This window comes from Pristiophorus japonicus, unplaced genomic scaffold, assembly GCF_044704955.1.
Source record: "Pristiophorus japonicus isolate sPriJap1 unplaced genomic scaffold, sPriJap1.hap1 HAP1_SCAFFOLD_333, whole genome shotgun sequence".
Taxonomy (NCBI): domain Eukaryota; kingdom Metazoa; phylum Chordata; class Chondrichthyes; family Pristiophoridae; genus Pristiophorus; species Pristiophorus japonicus.
The window spans coordinates 731531-753000 of NW_027253139.1; the positions used below are offsets into that span (position 1 = coordinate 731531).

Consider the following 21470-nt stretch of genomic DNA (forward strand, 5'->3'; position numbering starts at 1 on the left):
TATAGAGAGAAAGTGACATAGAGCGAGAGAGAGAGTGACAGAGAGAGAGAGAGAGTGACATAGAGAGAGAGAGAGTGACATAGAGAGAGAGAAAGTGACATAGAGAGAGAGTGACGTAGAGAGAGAGTGATGTAGAGGGAGAGTGACATAGAGAGAGTGACATATAGAGAGAGAGTGACATATAGAGAGAGAGTGATATATATAGAGGGAGAGAGTGACATAGAGAGAGAGTGACATAGCGTGAGTGATGTAGAGAGAGAGTGAAATAGAGAGAGACGTAGAGAGAGAGTGAAATAGAGAGAGACATAGAGAGAGAGAGAGAGAGACAGAGAGAGATAGACATAGAGAGAGCGAGAGAGAGAGAGTGTGACATAGAGAGAGAGAGTGACATAGAGAGAGAGAATGACATAGAGAGAGAGCGTGAGAGAGAGAGTGACATAGAGAGAGAGAGACATAGAGAGAGAGTGACATAGAGAGAGAAAGTGACATAGAGAGAGAGTGTGACAGATAGAGAGAGCGAGAGAGAGAGGGAGAGAGAGTGACATAGAGAGAGAGTGAGACAAAGAGAGAGAGTGTAACACAGAGAGAGAGGGTGACATAAAGAGAGTGAGAGAGACATAGAGAGAGAGAGAGAGAGCCATTGAGAGAGAGAGAGAGTGACATAGAGAGAGTGACGTAGAGAGAGAGAGTGACATAGAGAGAGTGAGAGACAGTGACATAGAGAGAGAGTGAGACATAGAGGGAGAGAGTGATGTAGAGAGAGAGAGTGACATAGAGAGAGTGAGAGACAGTGACATAGAGAGAGAGTGAGACATAGAGGGAGAGAGTGATGTAGAGAGAGAGACATAGAGAAAAAGTCAGCGACATAGGGAGAGAGAGAGTGACATAGAGAGAGAGTGTGATATATATAGAGAGAGAGAGACAGTGACATAGAGAGAGTGACATAGAGAGAGAGTGACATAACGAGAGAGTGACGTAGGGAGAGAGTGACAAAAAGAGAGTGACAGAGAGAGAGGCAGAGAGAGAGAGTGACATAGAGACACAGAGAGACAGAGAGAGACATGGAGAGAGAGGCATAGAGAGAGAGAGAGAGTGATATAGAGAGAGACATAGAGAGAGACAGTGACATAGAGAGAGAGAGTGACATAGAGAGAGAGTGACATAACGATAGAGTGACGTAGGGAGAGAGTGACAAAAAGAGAGTGACAGAGAGAGAGGCAGAAAGAGAGAGTGACATAGAGACACAGAGAGACAGAGAGAGACATAGAGAGAGAGGCATAGAGAGAGAGAGTGATATAGAGAGAGACATAGAGAGAGAGGCATAGAGAGAGAGAGAGTGATATAGAGAGAGACATAGAGAGACAGTGACATAGAGAGAGAGTGAGGCAAAGAGAGAGAGACAGTGACATTGACAGAGAGAGTGACATAGAGAGAGAGAGAGAGAGAGTGACATAGAGAGAGAGAGTGATATATATATATATAGAGAGAGAGACAGTGACATAGACAGAGTAAGATACAAAGAGAGAGAGAGAGAGAGAGACATAGAGAGAGAGACATAGTGAGAAAGTGACATATAGAGAGAGAGTAACATAGAGAGAGAGTGACATAGAGAGAGAAAGATAGATTGACATAGAGAGAGCATGACATAGAGCAAGAGAGAGAGAGTGACATAGAGAGAATGACATAGAGAAAGAGAGACAGTGACACAGGGAAAGAGTGAGACATAGAGAGAGAGACTGTGACAGAAACAGAGACTGAGATAGAGAGAGACATAGAGCGAGCGTGTGACATAGACAGAAACACAGAGAGAGAGAGAGAGTGACATAGAGAAAGACAGAGCGAATAGAGAGAGAGAGTGAGAGAGAAACATAGAGAGAGTGACGTAGAGAGAGAGAGTGGCAGAGAGAGAGAGAATGTGATATAGAGAGTGATTGAGACAGTGACAGAGAGAGAGAGTGACATAGAGAGAGAGAGAGTGACATAGAGAGAGGCAGAGAGAGAGAGAGTGAAATAGAGACACAGAGACAGAGAGAGACATAGCGAGAGAGAGACATAGAGAGAGAGTGACATAGAGAGGGAGACATAGAGAGAGAGAGACATAGAGATAGAGTGACATAGAGATAGAGTGGCATAGAGAGAGAGTGACATAGAGGGAGAGACAGTGACATAGAGAGAGTGACATAAAGAGTGAGTGACATAGACAGAGAGAGTGACATAGAGAGAGAGTGACATAGAGAGAGAGTGTGTGACAGAGAGAGAGAGAGACAGTGACATAGAGAGACAGAGATTGACATTGAGAGTGAGAGTTACATAGTGAGAACGAGTGACATAGAGTGAGAGTGACATAGAGAGAGGCAGAGAGAGGCAGAGTGAAATATACACACAGAGAGACTGAGAGAGACATAGCGAGAGAGAGACATAGAGAGAGAGTTACATAGGGGGAGAGTGACATAGAGAGAGAGAGTGACAGAAAGAGTGAGACACTGACATAGACAAAGAGAGTGACATAGAGAGAGTGTGTGACATAGAGAGAGAGTGACATAGAGAGTGAGAGTGACAAAGAGAGAGACAGTGACATAGAGAGACAGAGTGTGACATTGAGAAACAGAGTGACAAAGAGAGAGAGAGACAGCGCGAGAGTGACATACAGAGAGAAAGTGACATAGAGAGAGAAAGTGACATCGAGAGAGAGAGAGAGAATGACATAGAGAGAAAGTGACATAGAGAGATAAAGCAACATAGAGAGAGAAAGTGAAATAGAGAGAGTGACATAGAGAGAACGAGGGTGACATCGAGAGAGAGAGAGTGATTTAGAGAGAGAGAGTAACATAGAGAGAGAGAGAGAGTGACATAGAGAGAGAGAGGTGACATAGAGAGCGAGTGGCACAGAGAGAGAGAGAGAGAGAGATTGACATAGAGAGAGAGAATCACATAGAAATAGAGAGAGAGAGTGACATAGAGAGAGAGTGAAATAGACAGAGAGTGACATAGAGAGAGAGAGTGACATAGAGAGAGAGTGACAAAGGGAGAAACTGAGAGAGAGTGACATAGAGAGAGAGAGCGACATTGAGACAGAGAGACAGAGAGAGACAGTGACGTAGAGAGAGCCATAGAGAGAGAGAGTGACATAGAGAGAGACATTAAAGAGAGAGAGTGACATAGAGAGAGGGAGAGAGACAGTGACATAGCGAGAGAGAATGACAGAGAGAGACAGACCGTGACATAGAGAGAGAGAGACATAGAGAGAGAGAATGACATTGAAAGAAAGAGAGAGAAACAGAGGTAGAAAGAGTGACAGTGACAGAGAGAGAGAGAGTGACGTTGAGAGAGAGTGACATAGACAGAGAGTGACATAGAGAGAGAGTGACAGAGAGAGAGAGAGTGACAGAGAGAGAGCCAGTGACAGTGACATATAGAGAGAGTCAGTGAAATAGAGAGAGAGTGACAATGATAGAGAAAGTGACATAGAGAGAGAGTGAGAGACATAGAGAGAGGGAGCGTGACATAGAGAGAGAGTCAATGACATAGAGAGAGAGAGAAACAGTGACATAGAAAAAGAGACAGTGACAGAGAGAGAGAGTGACAGAGAGAGAGTGACATAGAGAGAGGGTGTCATTGATAAAGAGAGAGTGACATTGAGAGAGAGAGTGACATAGAGAGAGAGAGTGACATAGAGAGAGTGACATACAGAGAGAGTGACATAGCAAGAGAGAGTGACAAAGAAAGAGAGAGAAACAGTGACATAGAAAGAGAGGCAGTGACATCGAGAGAGAGTGACATAGAGAGAGAGTGACATAGAGAGAGAGGGAGACAGTGACGTAGAGAGAGACATAGAGAGAGAGTGACATAGAGAAAGAGAGTGGCATAGAGAGTGACATAGAGAGAGAGAGTGACATAGAGAGAGAGAGTGACATAGAGAGTGAGAGAGAGACAAAGAGAGAGCGAGAGTGACATAGAGAGAGAGTGACATAGAGAGAGAGTGACATAGAGAGAGAGACTGACATAGAGAGACAGAGAGACAGAGAGAGACAGTGGCGTAGAGAGAGGCATAGAGAGAGAGTGACATAGAGAAAGAGAATGGCATAGAGAGAGAGAGAGTGATAAAGAGAGAGCGAGAGTGACATAGCGAGAGAGTGACGTAGAGAGAGAGAGAGTGACATACAGAAAGAGAGAGTGACATAGAGAGAGAGAGAGAGAGAGACATCGAGACACAGAGAGACAGACAGAGAGACATAGAGAGAGTGACATAGAGTGAAAGAGTGACATAGAAAGAGAAAGTGACACAGAGAGAGACAGAGACAGTTACATAGAGAGAGAAAGACATTGAGAGAGACATAGAAAGAGAATCACATAGAGAGAGTGAGAGAGTGACATAGAGAGAGAGAGTGACAGAGAGAGAGAGTGGCATAAAGAGAGAGAGAGAGTGACTTTGAGAGAGACATAGAAAGAGAATCACATAGAGAGAGTGAGAGAGTGACATAGATAGAGAGAGAGACAGAGAGAGAGAGAGTGACATCGAGGCACAGAGAGACAGAGAGAGAGACATAGAGAGAGTGACATAGAGTGAAAGAGTGACATAGAAAGAGAAAGTGGCATCGAGAGAGACAGAGACAGTTACATAGAGAGAGAGAGACATTGAGAGAGACATAGAAAGAGAATCACATAGAGAGAGTGAGAGAGTGACATAGAGAGAGAGACAGAGAGAGAGAGAGTGACATCGAGGCACAGAGAGACAGAGAGAGAGACATAGAGAGTGACATCGAGTGAAAGAGTGACATAGAAAGAGAAAGTGACACAGAGAGAGACAGAGACAGTTACATAGAGAGAGAGAGACATTGAGAGAGAGAGTGACAGAGAGAGAGAGTGGCATAAAGAGAGTGAGAGAGCGAGTGACTTAGAGAGAGAGTGTGACATAGAGAGAGAGTGGCATAGAGAGAGAGTGACATAGAGAGAGAGAATGACATAGAGAAAGAGTGAGACATAGAGAGAGAGAGTGACATAGAGAGAGTGACAAACAGAGAGAGTGACATAACAAGAGAGAGTGACATAGAAAGAGAGAGAAACAGTGATATAGAAAGAGAGGCAGTGACATCGAGAGAGAGTGACATAGAGAGAGAGAGTGGCATAGAGAGACAGAGAGAGACAGAGAGAGACAGAGAGACAGAGAGAGACAGTGGCGTAGAGAGAGACATAGAGAGAGAGTGACATAGAGAAAGAGAATGGCATAGAGAGAGAGAGTGACAAAGAGAGAGCGAGAGTGACATAGCGAGAGAGTGACATAGAGAGGAGAGAGTGACATACAGAAAGAGAGAGTGACATAGAAAGAGAGACAGAGAGAGAGAGAGAGGGTGACATCGAGACACAGAGAGACAGAGTGAGAGACATAGAGAGAGTGACATAGAGTGAAAGAGTGATATAGAAAGAGAATTACATAGAGAGAGTGAGAGAGAGTGACAAAGAGAGAGAGAGTGACAGAGAACGTGACATAGAGAGAGTGACATAGAGAGAGAGTGAGAGAGAGAGAGAGTCACATAGAGAGCAAAAGTGACATAGAGAGAGAGAGAGATTCAGTGAAATAGAGAGAGAGTGATATAGAGAGAAAGTGACATAGAGAGAGAAAGTGATATAGAGAGAGAAAGTGAAATAGAGAGAAAGTGACATAGAGAGAGAAAGTGAAATAGAGAGAGAGTGACATAGAGAGAACGAGGGTGACATCGAGAGAGAGTGACTTAGAGAGAGAGTGCAACATAGAGAGAGAGTGACATAGAGAGAGAGAATGACATAGAGAAAGAGTGAGACATAGAGAGAGAGAGAGTGACATAGAGAGAGAGTGACATAGAGAGAGAGTGACATAGAGAGAGAGAGTGACACAGAGAGAGCGAGTGTCATAGAGAGAGAGAGTGACAAAGTGAGAAACTGAGAGAGAGTGACATAGAGAGAGCGAGCGACATAGAGACAGAGAGACAGAGAGAGACAGTGACATAGAGAGAGAGAGACATAAAGAGAGAGAGTGACATAGAGAGAGGGAGAGAGACAGTGACATAGAGAGAGAGAATGACATAGAGAGACAGACCGTGACATAGAGAGACGGAGAGAGAGATATATATAGAGAGAATTACATTGAAAGAGAGCGATACAGTGAAGTAGAAAGAGAGACAGTGACAGAGAGAGAGTGACGTGGAGAGAGAGAGTGACATAGACAGAGAGTGACATAGAGAGAGAGTGACATTGAGAGAGAGAGAGTGACAGAGAGAGAGAGAGAGAGACAGAGTTGCATGGAGAGAGAGAGTGACATAGAGCGAGAGAGTGACATAGAAAGAAAGAGAAACAGTGACATAGAAAGATACACCGTGATAGCGAGAGAGACTGGCATAGAGAGTGACATCGAGAGAGGCAGAGAGAGAGAGAGAGTGAAATAGAGACACAGAGAGACACAGAGAGACATAGAGGGAGAGAGAGAAAGTGACATAGAGAGAGAGAAAGTGACATAGAGAGAGAGAATGACATAGAGAGAGAGAGAGATTGACATATAGAGAGAGATAGTGACAAAGAGAGAAACAGAGAGGGAGAGAGAGTGACAGAGAGAGCGTGAAATAGAGAGAGGCAGAGAGAGAGTGTGACACAGAGAGCGTGTGACATAGAGAGAGAGTGACATTGATAAAAAGAGAGTGACATTGAGAGAGAGAATGACATAGAGAGTTAGTGAAATAGAGAGTGACATACAGAGAGAGTGACATAGCAAGAGAGAGTGACATAGAAAGAGAGAGAAACGGTGACATAGAAAGAGAGGAAGTGACATCGAGAGAGAGTGACACAGAGAGAGAGAGTGACATAGAGAGACAGAGACAGAGAGAGACCGTGATGTCGAGAGAGACCGTGATGTCGAGAGAGACATAGAGAGAGAGTGACATAGAGAAAGAGAGTGACATAGAGAGAGAGAGAGAGAGAGACATAAAGAGAGAGTGACATAGAGAGAGAGACAGAGAGAGAGAGTCACATAGAGAGCGAAAGTGGCATAAATAGAGAGAGAGAGTGACATAGAGAGAGAGACTGACAGACAGAGAGAGAGACAGTGACTGAGAGAGTGACATAGAGAAAGAGCGTGACATATAGAGAGAGAGTGACGTGGAAAGAGAGTGACATCGAGAGAGAGAGACATAGAAGGAGAGAGAATCAGTGACATAGAAAGAGAGAGAGTGACATAGAGAGAGAGAGTTACATAGAGAGAGAGAGTGACATAGAGAGAGAGAGTGACATAGAGAGAGAGAGTGACAGAAAGAGTGAGACACTGACATCGTCGGACAGAGTGACATTGAGAGAGAGAGTGTGTGACATAGAGAGAGAGTAACTTACAGAGAGAGAGTGACAAAGAGAGAGACAGTGAAATAGAGAGACAGAGAGTGACATTGAGAAACAGAGTGACAAAGAGAGAGAGAGACAGTGCGAGAGTGACATCGAGAGAGAGAGTGACATAGAGAGAGAAAGTGACATAGAGAGAGAGAGAGAGAGAGAGAGAGTGACATAGAGAGAGAGAGTGACATAGAGAGAGAAAGAGAGAGAGAGAGAAAGTGACATAGAGAGAGAAAGTGACATCGAGAAAGAGAGAGTGACATAGAGAGAGAGAGTGGCATAGAGAGAGAGAGAGAGAGAGAGTGACATAGAGAGAAAGAGAGATTCAGTGAAATAGAGAGAGAGTGACATAGAGAGAAAGTGACATAGAGAGAGAAAGCGACATAGAGAGAGAAAGTGAAATAGAGAGAGTGACATAGAGAGAACGAGGGTGACATCGAGAGAGAGAGTGACTTAGAGAGAGAGTGACATAGAGAGAGAGTGACATAGACAGAGAGTGACATAGAGAGAGAGAGTGTCATAGAGAGAGCGAGTGTCATAGAGAGAGCGAGTGACAAAGGGAGAAACTGAGAGAGAGTGACATAGAGAGTGAGAGCGACATAGGGACAGAGCGACAGAGAGAGACAGTGACATAGAGAGAGATATATATAGAGAGAGAGTGACATAGAGAGAGAGAGAGAGACATAAAGAGAGAGAGGGAGAGAGACAGTGACATAGAGAGAGAGAGAGACATAGAGAGAGAGAATGACATTGCGAGAAAGAGAGAGAAACAGTGAGGTAGAAAGAGAGACAGTGACAGAAAGAGAGAGAGTGACGTGGAGAGAGAGAGTGACATAGACAGAGAGTGACATAGAGAGAGAGTGACAGAGAGTTTGAGAGAGTGGCATGGAGAGAGAGAGAGAGTGACATAGAGGGAGAGAGTTACATAGAGATCGAGAATGACATGGAGAAAGAGAGACACTGACATAGAGAGAGAGTGACACAGAGAGAGTGATATAGAGAGAGTCAGTGATATAAAGAGAGAGTAACATAGAAAGAAAGAGAGAGAAACAGTGACATTAAAAGAGAGACAGTGACATAGAGAGATAAAGTGACCTAGATAGAGCGAGTGGTATAGAGAGAGAGAGAGTGACAAGGAGAGAAACAGAGAGGGAAACAGAGAGAGAGTGACATAGAGAGAGAGTGACATAGAGAGACAGAGAGACAGAGAGAGACAGTAACACAGAGAGAGACATAGAGAGAGAGTGACATAGCGAGAGAGAGGGTGACATAGAGAGAAAGAGAGAGAGAGAGAGACAGTGACATAGAGAGAAGAGAGAGAGAGAGAATGACATAGAGAGAGATAGAGCGATTGGCATAGAGAGAGAGAGAGTGACATAGAGAGAGAGAGTGACATAGAAACAAAGAGAGAGAAACAGTGACATAGGAAGAGACACAGTGAAAGAGAGAGAGGGTGACATAGAGAGAGAGACTGGCATAGAGAGAGAGTGACATAGAGATAGAGAGAGTGAAATAGAGACACTGAGAGACAGAGGGAGACATAGAGAGAGAGAGACATGGAGAGAAAGTGACATAGAGAGAGAGAATGATATATATATAGAGAGAGAGTGACATAAGAGAGAGTGACATAGAAAGAGAGAGAGTGACATAGAGAGAGAGAGTGACAAAGAGAGAAACAGAGAGAGACAGAGAGTGACAGAGAGAGAGAGAGACATAGAGAGAAGCAGAGAGAGTGTGTGACACAGAGAGAGTGTGACATAGAGAGAGAGTGACATTGATAGAGAGTGACCTTGATAGAGAGTGACATTGAGAGAGAGAGTGACATAGAAAGAGAAAGAAACAATGACATAGAAAAAGAGACATTGACATAGAGATAGAGAGAGAGTGACAGAGCGAGCGAGTGACACAGAGAGAAGAGTGAAAAAGAGAGAAACACAGAGCGAGAGAGAGAGACAGCGAATAAGAGGGAGACTGAGAGAGAAACATAGAGAGAGAGAGAGTGACATAGAGAGAGAGAGTGACATAGAGAGAGGGAGAGTGTGACATAGAGAGAGAGTGTGTGACATAGAGAGAGAGTGAGACATAGAGAGAGAGTGACATAGAGAGATTCAGTGACATTGAGAGTGACAAAGAGAGAGAGTGATATAGCGAGAGAGTGACATAGAGAAAGTGACATAGAGATAGAAAGTGACATAGAGAGAGAGAGAGACAGTGAATAGACAGAGAGTGAGAGAGAAACATAGAGAGAGAGAGTGACACAGAGAGTGACATAGAGAGAGAGAGTGACATAGAGAGAGAGACAGAGGGAGAGACATGGAATAGACAGAGAGTGAGAGAGAAACATAGAGAGAGAGTGACAGAGAGAGGGAGAGCATGACAGAGAGAGAGAGAATGACATCGAGAAAGAGAGACAGTGACATAGAGAGAGGGTGAGACATAGAGGGAGAGTGACATAGAGAGAGAGAGTGACATAGAGAGATTCAGTGACATAGAGAGGGTAGCTTAGAAACAAAATGAGAGAGAGTGTGTGTGACATAGCGGGAGAGTGAGACATAGAGAGAGAGAGAGAGAGAGACATGGAGAGAAAGTGACATAGAGAGAGAGAGTGACATAGAGAGAGTCAGTGACATAGAGAGAGAGAGTGACATAGAGAGAGAGAGAGAGAGAGGGAGAGACATGGAATAGACAGAGAGTGAGAAAGAAACATAGAGAGAGAGTGACAGAGAGAGGGAGAGCGTGACAGAGAGAGAGAGAATGACATCGAGAAAGAGAGACAGTGACATAGAGAGAGGGTGAGACATAGAGGGAGAGTGACATAGAGAGAGAGAGTGACATAGAGAGATTCAGTGACATAGAGACAGTAGCTTAGAAACAAACTGAGAGAGAGTGTGTGTGACATAGCGGGAGAGTGAGACATAGAGAGAGAGAGAGAGAGAGAGACATAGAGAGAAAGTGACATAGAGAGAGAGAGAGAGTGAGGGAGAGACATGGAATAGACAGAGAGTGAGAGAGAAACAGAGAGAGACTGACAGAGAGAGGGAGAGTGTGACAGAGAGAGAGAGACATAGAGAGAAAGTGATAGAGAGAGAGAGTGAGATAGAGAGAGAGAGTGAGAAAGAAAGAAAGAGAGAGAGTGACATAGAGAGAGAGAGAGTGACAGAGAGCGACAGATAGACAGAGAGAGAAAGTGACATAGAGAGTGAAATAGAGTAGAGTCAATGACATGGAGAGAGGGTGACATAGAAAGAAAGAGAGAGAAACAGTGACATAGAAAGAGAGACAGTGACATAGAGATAGAGAGAGTGACATAGAGTGAGCGAGTGACATAGAGAGAGAGAGTGACAAAGAGAGAAACACAGAGCGAGAGAGTGACATAGAGAGACAGAGAGAGAGAGAGAGAAACATAGAAACATAGAAAATAGGTGCAGGATGTAACTGGGAGAGTGGACAAGGGAGAATCAGTGGATGTGGTGTATTTGATCTTTCAAAAGGCTTTTGACAAGGTCCCACACAAGAGATTAGTGTGCAACATTAAAGCACATGGTATTGGGGGTAATGTACTGACGTAGATAGAGAACTGTTGGCAGAGAGGAAGCAGAGAGTCAGGATAAACGGGTCCTTTTCAGGATGGCAGGCAGTGACTAGTGGGGTGTCTCAGTGCTGGGACCCCAGCTATTTACAATATACATTAATGATTTGCATGAAGGAATTGAGTGTAATATCTCCAAGTTTGCAGATGACACTAAACTGGGTGGCGGTGTGAGCTGTGAGGAGGACGCTAAGAGGCTGCAGGGTGACTTGGACAGGTTAGGTGAGTGGGCAAATGCATGGCAGATGCAGTATAATGTGGATAAATGTGAGGTTATCCACTTTGGGGGCAAAAACATGAAGGAAGAATATTATCTGAATGGCGGAAGATTAGGAAAAGGGGAGGTGCAACGAGACCTGGGTGTCATGGTACATGAGTCATTGAAAGTTGGCATGCAGGTACAGCAGGTGGTGAAGAAGACAAATGGTATGTTGGCTTCCATAGCTAGGGGATTTGAGTATAGCAGCAGGGAGGTCTTACTGCAGTTGTACAGGGTCTTGGTGAGGCCACACCTGGAATATTGTGTTCAGTTTTGGTCTCCTAATCTGAGGAAGGACGTTCTTGCTATTGAGGGAGTGCAGCGAAGGTTCACCAGACTGACTCCCGGAATGCTGGACTGACATATGAGGAGAGACTGGATCGACTGAGCCGTTATTCCTGGAGTTTAGAAGGATTAAAGGGGATCTCATAGAAACATATAAAATTCTGACGGGACTGGACAGGTTAGATGCAGGAAGAATGTTCCCGATGTTGGGGAAGTCTAGAACCAGGGGACACAGTCTTAGGATAAGGGGTAAGCCATTTAGGACTGAGATGAGGAGAAACTTCTTCATTCAGAGAGTTGTTAACCTGTGGAATTCCCTGCCGCAGAGAGTTGTTGATGCCAGTTCATTGGGAATTAGATATGGCCCTTACGGCTAAAGGGATCAAGGGGTATGGAAAGCAGGAAAGGGGTACTGAGGGAATGATCAGCCATGATCTTATCGAATGGTGGTGCAGGCTCGAAGGGCCAAATGGCCTACTCCTGCACCTATTTTCTATGTTTCTATGTTAAATTGCTAAGACAGGAATTTTACTTGAATGTGTTAACTGGCATGTTAAAATACCAAAGTGAGAAAATGAGCCCCACTAGTTTGTTCAGTTTTAACAATTGGGAGACTCCTTTCGGTGGGTGACTGCCATAATGGTGTCGTATCTGAGGGGTCGGTCTCGAGTCCATTTCCCACTGCTCAGTAGAAGAAAGGGAAATCAGATACCAGGAAATCCCTCAAGAAAAATGTTTTAAAGGACAATTCAATAATTGCTTCACATAAAGCCTAATTGCTACAGCTGATCTGGCGATGTCTCTGTGCTGTAACTGAGCATACCGTCACACAATAGTGGCACTTTATTGGCCAAGCCAAACCAACCATGCATGGCCAAACTTTGCAAAAGATTGCTGTTCATGTAGTTATTTGATAGATGGAAATACTTCTGGTACACAGTTAGTGAAAAGCTTTCTGAATAGTTCCAAAAGTATTAAACGTATTAACGTTGTGTTTATCTAGTTTACTGAATGACCTTGAGTATCCCAATATTTTTAGATTTATTTTCAAATGCTACATACATTTCTCGCATATTTAACATAGCAAATGTCCTAAGTAGCTTTGCAGTTCAGTAGCTGATCTGAACAGGAGCAGGAGAAGTGGTTACTGCATAAAATAAAAGTTCACGGAGTTGGGGGTATAATATATTAGCATGGAAAGAGGATTGGCTAAGTAACAGAAAACAGAGAGTCGGGATAAATGGGTCATTCTCTGGTTGGCAATCAGTAACTAGTGGGGTGCTGCAGGAATCAGTGCTGGGACTCCAACTATTTACAATCTATATTAACGACTTGGAGGAAAGGACTGAGTGTAACGTAGCCAAGTTTGCTGATGATACAAAGATGGGAGGAAAAGCAATGTGTGAGGAGGACACACAAAATCTGCAAAAGGACATAAACAGGCTAAGTGAGTGGGCAAAAATTTGGCAGATGGAGTATAATGTTGGAAAGTGTGAAGTCATGCACTTTGGGAGATAATATCAAAGAGCAAGTTATTATTTAAATGGAGAAAGATTGCAAAGTGCTGCAGTACAGCGGGACCTGGGGGTACTTGTGCATGAAACAGAAAAAGATAGTATGCAGGTACAGCAAGTGATCAGGAAGGCCAATGGTATCTTGGCCTTTATTGCAATGGAGTATAAAAGCAGGGAAGTCTTGTTACAGTTATACAGGGTATTGGTGAGGCCACACCTGGAATACTGCGTGCAGTTTTGGTTTCTATATTTACGAAAGGATATACTTGCTTTGGAGGCAGTTCAGAGAAGGTTCACTCGGTTGATTCTGGGGATGAGGGGGTTGACTTATGAGGAAAGGTTGAGTAGGTTGGGCCTCGACTCATTGGAATTCAGAAAAATGAGAGGTGATCTTATCGAAACGTATAAGATTATGAGGGGGCTTGATGAGGTGGATGCAGAGAAGATGTTTCCACTGATGGGGGAGACTAGAACTAGAGGGCATGATCCTAGAATAAGGGGCCGCCCATTTAAAACTGAGATGAGGAGGAATTTCTTCTCTGAGGGTTGTAAATCCGTGGAATTTGCTGCCTCAGAGCTGTGGAAGCTGGGTCATTGAATATATTTAAGACAGAAATAGATAGTTTCTTAAACGATAAGGGAATCAGAGGTTATGGGGAGAGGGCGGGGAAGTGGACCTGAGTTAATGATCGGATCAGCTATGATCGTTTTGAATGGTGGAGCAGGCTCGAGGGGCCATATGGCCTACTCCTGTTCCTATTTCTTATGTTCTGTTCTTATGGCCAAGGAGGTCAATTTTCAGGAGGCTTTTGAAGTGGTGCGAGATTTCGGGAGGAAGTTGCAGAGAGTTGGGGCAAATGAATGTGAACCCGGACCCTACCACTAACAGGAGGACAGAGGGAGCACCGAGCAGAGGAGGGGTGAGGGGTGAGGGGTGGGGTAAGCTGGAACAATGCACTGCAAGGATTTGGAGATGAGGGTTTTGAGGGTTGTGCCAGATGGGGAATCCAGCAACAATTAAAGTTGGTATGACCTCCTCAGATACTGCACCATATTCAGGCAGTGGCAGCACCCTCGCCTCTGAGTCACACAGTTGTGGACTCAAGTCCCACTCCAGAGACTTGAGCCCATAATACAGGCTGGCAGTGCAATGCAGTGCTGAGGGAGAGCTGCACTGTCACAGGTGCCGTCTTTCGGATGAGACGTTAAAAGATCCCATGTCACTATTGGAAGAAGAGCAGATGGAGTTCTCCTCAGTGTCCTGGCCAATAATTATCCCTCAACCAATAGAGATTTAAGAAAAAATAGAATATCTGGTCATTATCACTTGTTTGTGGAAACTTGCTGTGTGCACATTGGCTGCAGCATTTCTTACATTACGGCAGTGTTTCAGCAGCACTTCATTGGCTGCAAAGGTCTTTGGGGCATCCTGAGATTGTAAAAAGGCGCAATATAAATGTAAGTTCTTCCAATTGGAGGAGCGTTAATTTCAGTGAGTTAAGAAGGGATCTGGCCCAGGGGGACGGGGGATCCGGAGGGGGGATTGGGAAGCACCCGGGGGGATGGGGGGGACGGGGGGCACCCGGGGGTGCTGGGGGAGGGCCCGAGGGGACGGGGGCTGCCCGGGGGTTGGGCGGCCCGGGGGGATGGGGGCTGCCCGGGGGATGGGAGGCCCGGGGGGATGGGAGGCCCGGGGGGATGGGGGGAGAACAGGGGGCACCCGGGGGGATTGGGAGGCCCGGGGAGATGGCGGGGGGGAAGAACAGGGGCACCCGGGGGGATTGGGAGGCCCGGGGGGATGGCGGGGGGGGGGCGGAACAGGGGGCACCCGTGGGGATTGGGAGGCCCGGGGGGATGGCGGTGGGAGGGGAACAGGGGGCACCCGGCGGGATTGGAAGGCCCGGAGGGATGACGGAGGGGGGAACACGGGGCACCCGGGGGGATTGGGAGGCCCGGGGGAGTGGGGGCCCGGGGGGCAGGCAGGGGATTGGGAGGTCCGGGGAGATGGGGGTGGGGGCACGGGGGGCAGCCAGGGGATTGGGAGGTCTGGGGAGATGGCGGGGGGTGGGGGCTCAGGGGGATTTGGAGGCCTGGGGCCTGGTGAATTGCAATCCAAGGGTTGGCAGATAAAACAGTAAAGGAACAATGGGAGGCCTTGAAGGAAGCGATAGTTCAGGTACAATTTATATCGGGCACAATTTCAAAGTTTGCAGGTGCCACAAAGCTTAGGAATGTAGTAAAGTGCGAGGAGAATAGCAACTGATTCAGGAGGACACAGACTGATGGTTAGGGTGGACACAGGGCAGATACAATTTAATGGGCAGACACTTGGGAGTCCGTGACCAAAGACCAGTCTATCCTAAGTGGTTGAAGAGCATCCGGAGGGCGCTGAGCACCTCAAGTCTCGTCACTGAGAGCATGCCATCAACAAGTGCAGACAGCGGAAGGAGTGTGCGGCAAACCTGTCCCACCCACCCCTTCCCTCAACCACAGAGACTCTAATTCCCGTATTGGACTGTTAGTCACCTGAGAACTCACTTTGAGTGGAAGCAAGTCTTCCTTGATTCTGAGGGACTGCCCATGGTGATGACAGTTTAACGCAGAGAAGTGTGAAATGGTACATTTTGGAAGAAAGAAGAAAGACTTGCATTGAGAGAGCGCCTTTTTCAACCACCGGACATCACAAAGCGCTTTACAGCCAATTAAGTATTTTTGACGTGCAGTCACAGTTTTAATGTGTCACACTTTTTCACCTTCTCTCTCCCCTTCAGGCTTGGGCTGATAATACTGAGAGAGCGCTGCACTGTCGGAGGGGCAGAACTGAGGGAGTGCTGCAGTGTCGGAGGGGCAGTACTGAGGGAGCACCGCACAGTCGCAGGGGTAGTACTGAGGGAGTGCTGCACTGTCGGAGGAGCAGTAGTGAGGGAGTGCCACACTGTCAGATAGGGGCAGTACTGAGGGAGTGCCGCACTGTTGGAAGGGCAGGTACTGAGGGAGTGCTGTACTGTCGGAGGGGTAGAACTGAGGGAGTGCTGCACTGTCAAAGTGGCAGTGCTGAGGGAGCGCCGCACTGTCAGAGGGGTAGTACTGAGGGAATGCTGTACTGTCGGAGGGGTAGTACTGAGGGAGTGCTGCACAGTCGGAGGGGCAGTACCGAGGGAGCACCGCACAGTCGGAGGGGCAGTGCTGAGGGAGCGCCGCACAGTCGGAGGGACAGGACTGAGGAAGCGCTGCACTGTCGGAGGGGCAGTACTGAGGAAGACCTGCACTATCAGAGGAACAGTATTGAGGGAACGCTACATGGTCGGAGGGGGCAGAAGGAAGGGAGTGCTGCACTGTCAGAGGGGCAGTAATGGTGGAGTGCTGCATTGTCGGCGAGGCAGTACTGAGGGTGCGCTGCACAGTGGGAGTGGCGGTACTGAGGGAGCACTGCACTGTCGGAGGGACAGTACTGAGGGAGCGCCGCACTGTCGGAGCGACAGTACTGAGGGAGTGCAGCACTGGCAGAGCGGCAGTACTGAGGGAGTGTGGTCACTGCTTCAATGCTGGGAATGTTGGCCTGGACACACTCCGCTGGGCAGGCCACATAGTTCGCATGCCAGACACAAGACTCCCAAAGCAAGCGCTCTACTCGGAACTCGTTCACGGCAAACGGGCCAAAGGCGGGCAGAGGAAACGTTACAAGGACACCCTCAAAGCCTCCCTGATAAAGTGTAACATCCCCACTGACACCTGGGAGTCCATGGCCATAGACCACCCTAAGTGGAGGAAGTGCATCTGGGAGGGCACTGAGCACCTCGAGTCTCATCACCGAAAGCATGCAGAAAACAAGGGCAGGCAGTGGAAAGAGCATGCGGCAAACCTGTCCCACCCACCCCTTCCCTCAGCAACTATCTGTCCCACCTGTGACAGAGTCTGTGGTTCTCGTATTGGACTGTTCAGCCACCTAAGGACTCATGCTAAGAGTGGAAGTAAGTCTTCCTCGATCCCGAGGGACTGCCTATGGCCTATGATGATGACTGAGGGAGTGCTGCACTGACGGAGGGTCAGTACTGAGGGAGCGCCGCACTGTCACAGGGGCACTGCTGAGGGAGTGCCGCACTGTCGCAGGGGCACTGCTGAGGGAGTGCCACACTGTCGGAGGGGCAGATCTGAGGGAGACCTGCACTGTCGGAAGGGTAGTACTGAGGGAGTTCTGTACTGTCGGTGGGGTAGTACTGAGGGAGACCTGCACTGTCAGAGGGGCAGTATTGAGGGAGCGCTGCACTGTCGGAGGGGCAGTTCTGAGGGAGCGCCTCACTGTCGGAGGTGCCATCTTTTAGATGAGATGTTAAACCAAGGGCCTGTCTATCAGAGTTATCAGGTATCAGAGTTATCCTCGGTGTCTTTGGCCAATATTTATTCCTGAACCTAAATAACAAAAACAGATTATCTGGTATTTATCACATTGCTGTTTGTGGGAGCTTGCTGTGCGCAAATTGGCCACCGCGTTTCCCACATTATAACAGTGAGTACACATCAAAAAGTACTTCATTGGCTGTAAAGCGCTTTGAGCCATCTGGAGGTTGTGAAAGGCGCTATATAAACGCATGCTTGTGTTTGTTTTGGAAACCGATACTGTATTATGATAAGCTGATGGTTTCTGAGGAAGCGACATGCCTTGTGTACAGGAATCCAGCCACTCAGAGAGGCCAGGACACAGGATGAATGAAGGTTGGTGTCAAAATGTGCTGGGCAGAGAGGGAATCGCTCTGCTCATCACCAGCTCAGATCCAGAGCACCAGACCTTAACCAACTGGCACTGAGCACAGTCAGCCATCAAAATCATCCCCCAAGTGTTGCAATGTCCTTTCTGTAATACATCAGCAGTGGGGGGGCAGGGAGTGCGCGAGGGGGGGAGAGAGGGGGTGAGAGAGCGCAGGGTGGGGGGTTGAGAGAGCGCGGGGTGGGGGGGGGGGTGAGAGAGCGCAGGGTGGGGGGGGAGAGAGAGCATGGGGGGGGAGGGGGGAGAGAGGGAGCGAGAGGGGAGGAGGGAGAGAGCGCGTGGGGGAGGGGAAGGATAGAGAGTGGAGGGGAGGATAGAGAGAGCATGAAAGGGCAGGGGGGGAAAGAGAGAGTTGAGGTGGGGGAGGGGGCAGAGCTAGGGGGTGAAGGGGAGGAAGCGAGGGGGGGGGAAGCGGAGAGAGCGAGGGGGGGGGAAGGGGAGAGAGTGAGGGGGGGGGTGAAGGGGAGCGAGCGACGGGGGGGAAGGGTCGGTGATTCTTGTTTGGAGATGGTCATTGCCTGGCACTTGTGTGGACTGAATGTTTGATGTGAAACTGGGCTGTTGACAATGAGCAGAGTCGATGCTTTTATCGTTCATCGATAAACAGGAAAATCTCTAACTCTGATTGGGATTACTTTTCACTCGTGATTTGTGTTATTTTTTTTAAAAAGAGAGACATTTGACTGACCTTCTTGAGTGACTGGGGGCCAAAGGGATCTGGTGAATTGTGGGCGCTACCACTGAGCTAACTGGACCGACCCGTGCAAAGTGCATTGGCTTTAAGTTAACTAGCTCGCTCCTGTAAGCAAAGTTGTCTTGACCTCCTGTCGCCATGCACCTTCCATCGAAGCTGCTCGCCAGTGGGAACATGGTCTGCGGGCTCCACCGAGGCCTCCTGCACCTGCACTTGCAAGGGTTTGTGGCAATGACATTCACTAAACCATCAACTGAAGGAAGTGGAGTTTATTTTTTTTAAAGTTCCCTTTTTTTAAAGCAAACAAGCTGTGCCTGCCCCTTCTCTTGGCGTGTACCGTTTTCCGTTCAGATGAATGTCTGTGCTGCTAAGTGCTTGAACAGTCTAGTTGCATCTGCTGAAGAAACCGCATCAATCGGTACGCATACATATGGGAGGAACAGAATGATAGCGGCAAGGTTTTGACCCTATTAATTTAAAAGGTCATCGATTGCATTGCAAGGTATGTGTGCACAGTTTTATTTTAACACACTTCAGTCTTAAAAAAAAATGTTGACTTAAAATTTGCATGATTGGTAATAATGGACTTTTGCCTTGCTGGCCTAACCATTGTGGGCTGATCGGCTTCTGTGTTCGAGTTTAAAGTTGCAGCTGTATTGTTGAATTTATGAATGCACCACATTTGACCTGTAAAAAGACTTTCCTTAACAGCCATGCAGCCTTCTAAACAAACAGATGTGCTCTGCCCTTCCTCACCAGAATTTCCTGGATGTCGCTGGTTCCCAGGCAAGCCATTTCTGGGAAGGAAGGAAGGGAATGAACTGTGACCACGTTACCAGTGGGATATTACCTCCTCGCACCCCAGCCTCAGCAATGCACTGAGCATGTGCAATATCAAGGACAACCTCATTGTGAATTAGATTTTGATATTTATTAGACCCACAGCTGAACTCCTCTTCAGATTCCTCCCAGGGTGGGCAGGGGAATTGTGTGGAAATATATTATACAATTCTTGTATTTGGCAATATTTGAACATTTTAAAAACCCTGATATTTTATGTAGATATCTTATTTTTCTTTGTTTGAAAAGCAATTGCATTCTGTTTAATGGTGGATATGGCAGATAGTTTTACTGATGAACGCTCTTGCAGACGGAAATGCACTGTGCTGGGCCTTGTTGTCACTGCCGAATGATTGAACCTCGCTCGGGTTACAGCCAGTGGGTGTGCTTAGTGTCAGCCGTGTCTGTTGGCTGTCTGCAAGTCTAGTCCTGACTTTGTATTTATTGATGAGTTTCACTGTGATTGGGTGTGACCCTATCCCCAACCTTCTGTGATGATGTTACCAGTGGATGCTGTTGGTTGTCGTACAATGTGAAAGGTTCTTTATTAATGCTGCGGAGCTTACAACATCTCTGTTTGTTAAAAAATAAACTGCATATTGGTCTCACTCTGTGTCCAATTTATTTGTTGTGGCATTTTACCTTGTTTATTTCTGACACTTATTTGGCCAGATGTCAGTATGCAGTTTGAATTTGCAATGAATATTGGGAATGCTGGTGTTTGAGCTCAGTGATGTTGTACTGCGTACTTTAGTTATGTAGCGGCAGCTTGTTAATATACTGTAACAGCAGACAAGCTTTCTACACAGCAGCCCTGCCCAGCAGCGAAAGGGTTAACGCTCAATTCAAAGTTTCTCTCTCATCTCTTTCTCTGCTCTATTCCCTCTCCTTTTTCTCTCATTCCCTACCTCGCGTTCTCTTTCTCTCCTCTTTCCGCTGTCTCTGTCGCTCTCTTTCTCTCCTCTCTCTCCCATGTGTGTATCTCTTTTTCTCTCCTGTGTGTCTCTCTTTCTCTCCCGTGTGTCTCTGTCTCTTTCTCCTGTGTGTGATTCTCTCTCTCTGTCTGTGTGTGTGTGTCTCCGTCATTCTCTCCTGTCTCTGTGTGTGTATCTCCCTCGCTTTCTCTCGCTCTTTCCTCTCTCTGTCTGTGTGTGTGTCTCTCTTTCTCTGTGTGTGTCTCTTTCTCTCCTCTCTGTCTGTCTGTGTGTGTGTGTGTCTCTTTCTCTCCTCTCTGTCTGTGTCGCTCTCTCTTTCTCTCCTCTCTCTGTGTGTGTCTCTTTTTCTCCTCTCTGTATGTGTCGCTCTCTCTCTCTGCCTGTGTGTGTGTGTGTCTCTCTCCCTTGCTATCTCTGCGACTCAGGAAATGATGTATAAACGTCTCTTGTCTGTTGCATTTTCTCAGGTCAACCCAGCTGTTTGCAGATCACAGTAATATGACTGCAGCTGTGAAAATCTATCACTGGCAGTGTATTGAGTGCAAATCCTGTAACCTGTGCGGGACTTCTGAAAATGACGTAAGTTTTTTTATGTCTTCATCATCCTGTAACTTACAAATGAAACAATTTTGGTTAGAAGCCGTCTCTCGAGTTGTGGGCACCCCAGGTAGCCTATACAGGGGAACATGGATCTGGGGAAACAGAGAACAGGGGAACACGGAACGGGGAAATGGACTTCCAGAAGGCATTTGTTAAAGTCCCTCATAAGAGACTGTTGTCTAAGATAGAAGCTCATGAAATTGAAGGTAAATGATTGACCTGGTTGGGAAATCGGTTGCGCAGCAGGAGACAGAGTAGGGATAATGGGCAGGTACTGGTAGGTATGATGGTGGTGTCCCGTAGGGATCTGTATTGGGGCCTCAACTATTCACTGTATTTATTAACGACTAAATGACGAGATAGAAAGTCATATATCCAAGTTTGCAGATGATACAAAGATAGGCAGCATTGTAGGCAGTGTAGATAGAAGCATAATATTACAAAGGGATATCGATAGATTAAGTGAATGGGCAAAATTGTGGCAAATAGATTTCAGTGTGGGCAAATGTGAGGTCATCCACTTTGGATCAAAAAAGGATCGAACAGGGTCCTTTCAAAATGGTGACAGGCTAAAAACAGTGGGGTCCAAAGAGACTTGGGGTCCAGGTACATCGATCATTAAACTCATGGACAGGGACA

The 21470-nt window shown here is 46.8% G+C and overlaps 1 long non-coding RNA gene across 1 annotated transcript; it reads left to right on the plus strand.

Moving 5' to 3' along the window:
• The first annotated feature begins 18458 nt into the window (after positions 1-18458).
• LOC139249798 (uncharacterized) lies at positions 18459-19904 on the plus strand. Its single transcript, XR_011591229.1, has 2 exons — positions 18459-18958; positions 19216-19904. It is a non-coding gene; the product is annotated as an uncharacterized lncRNA (long non-coding RNA).
• The last annotated feature ends 1566 nt before the right edge of the window (positions 19905-21470 follow it).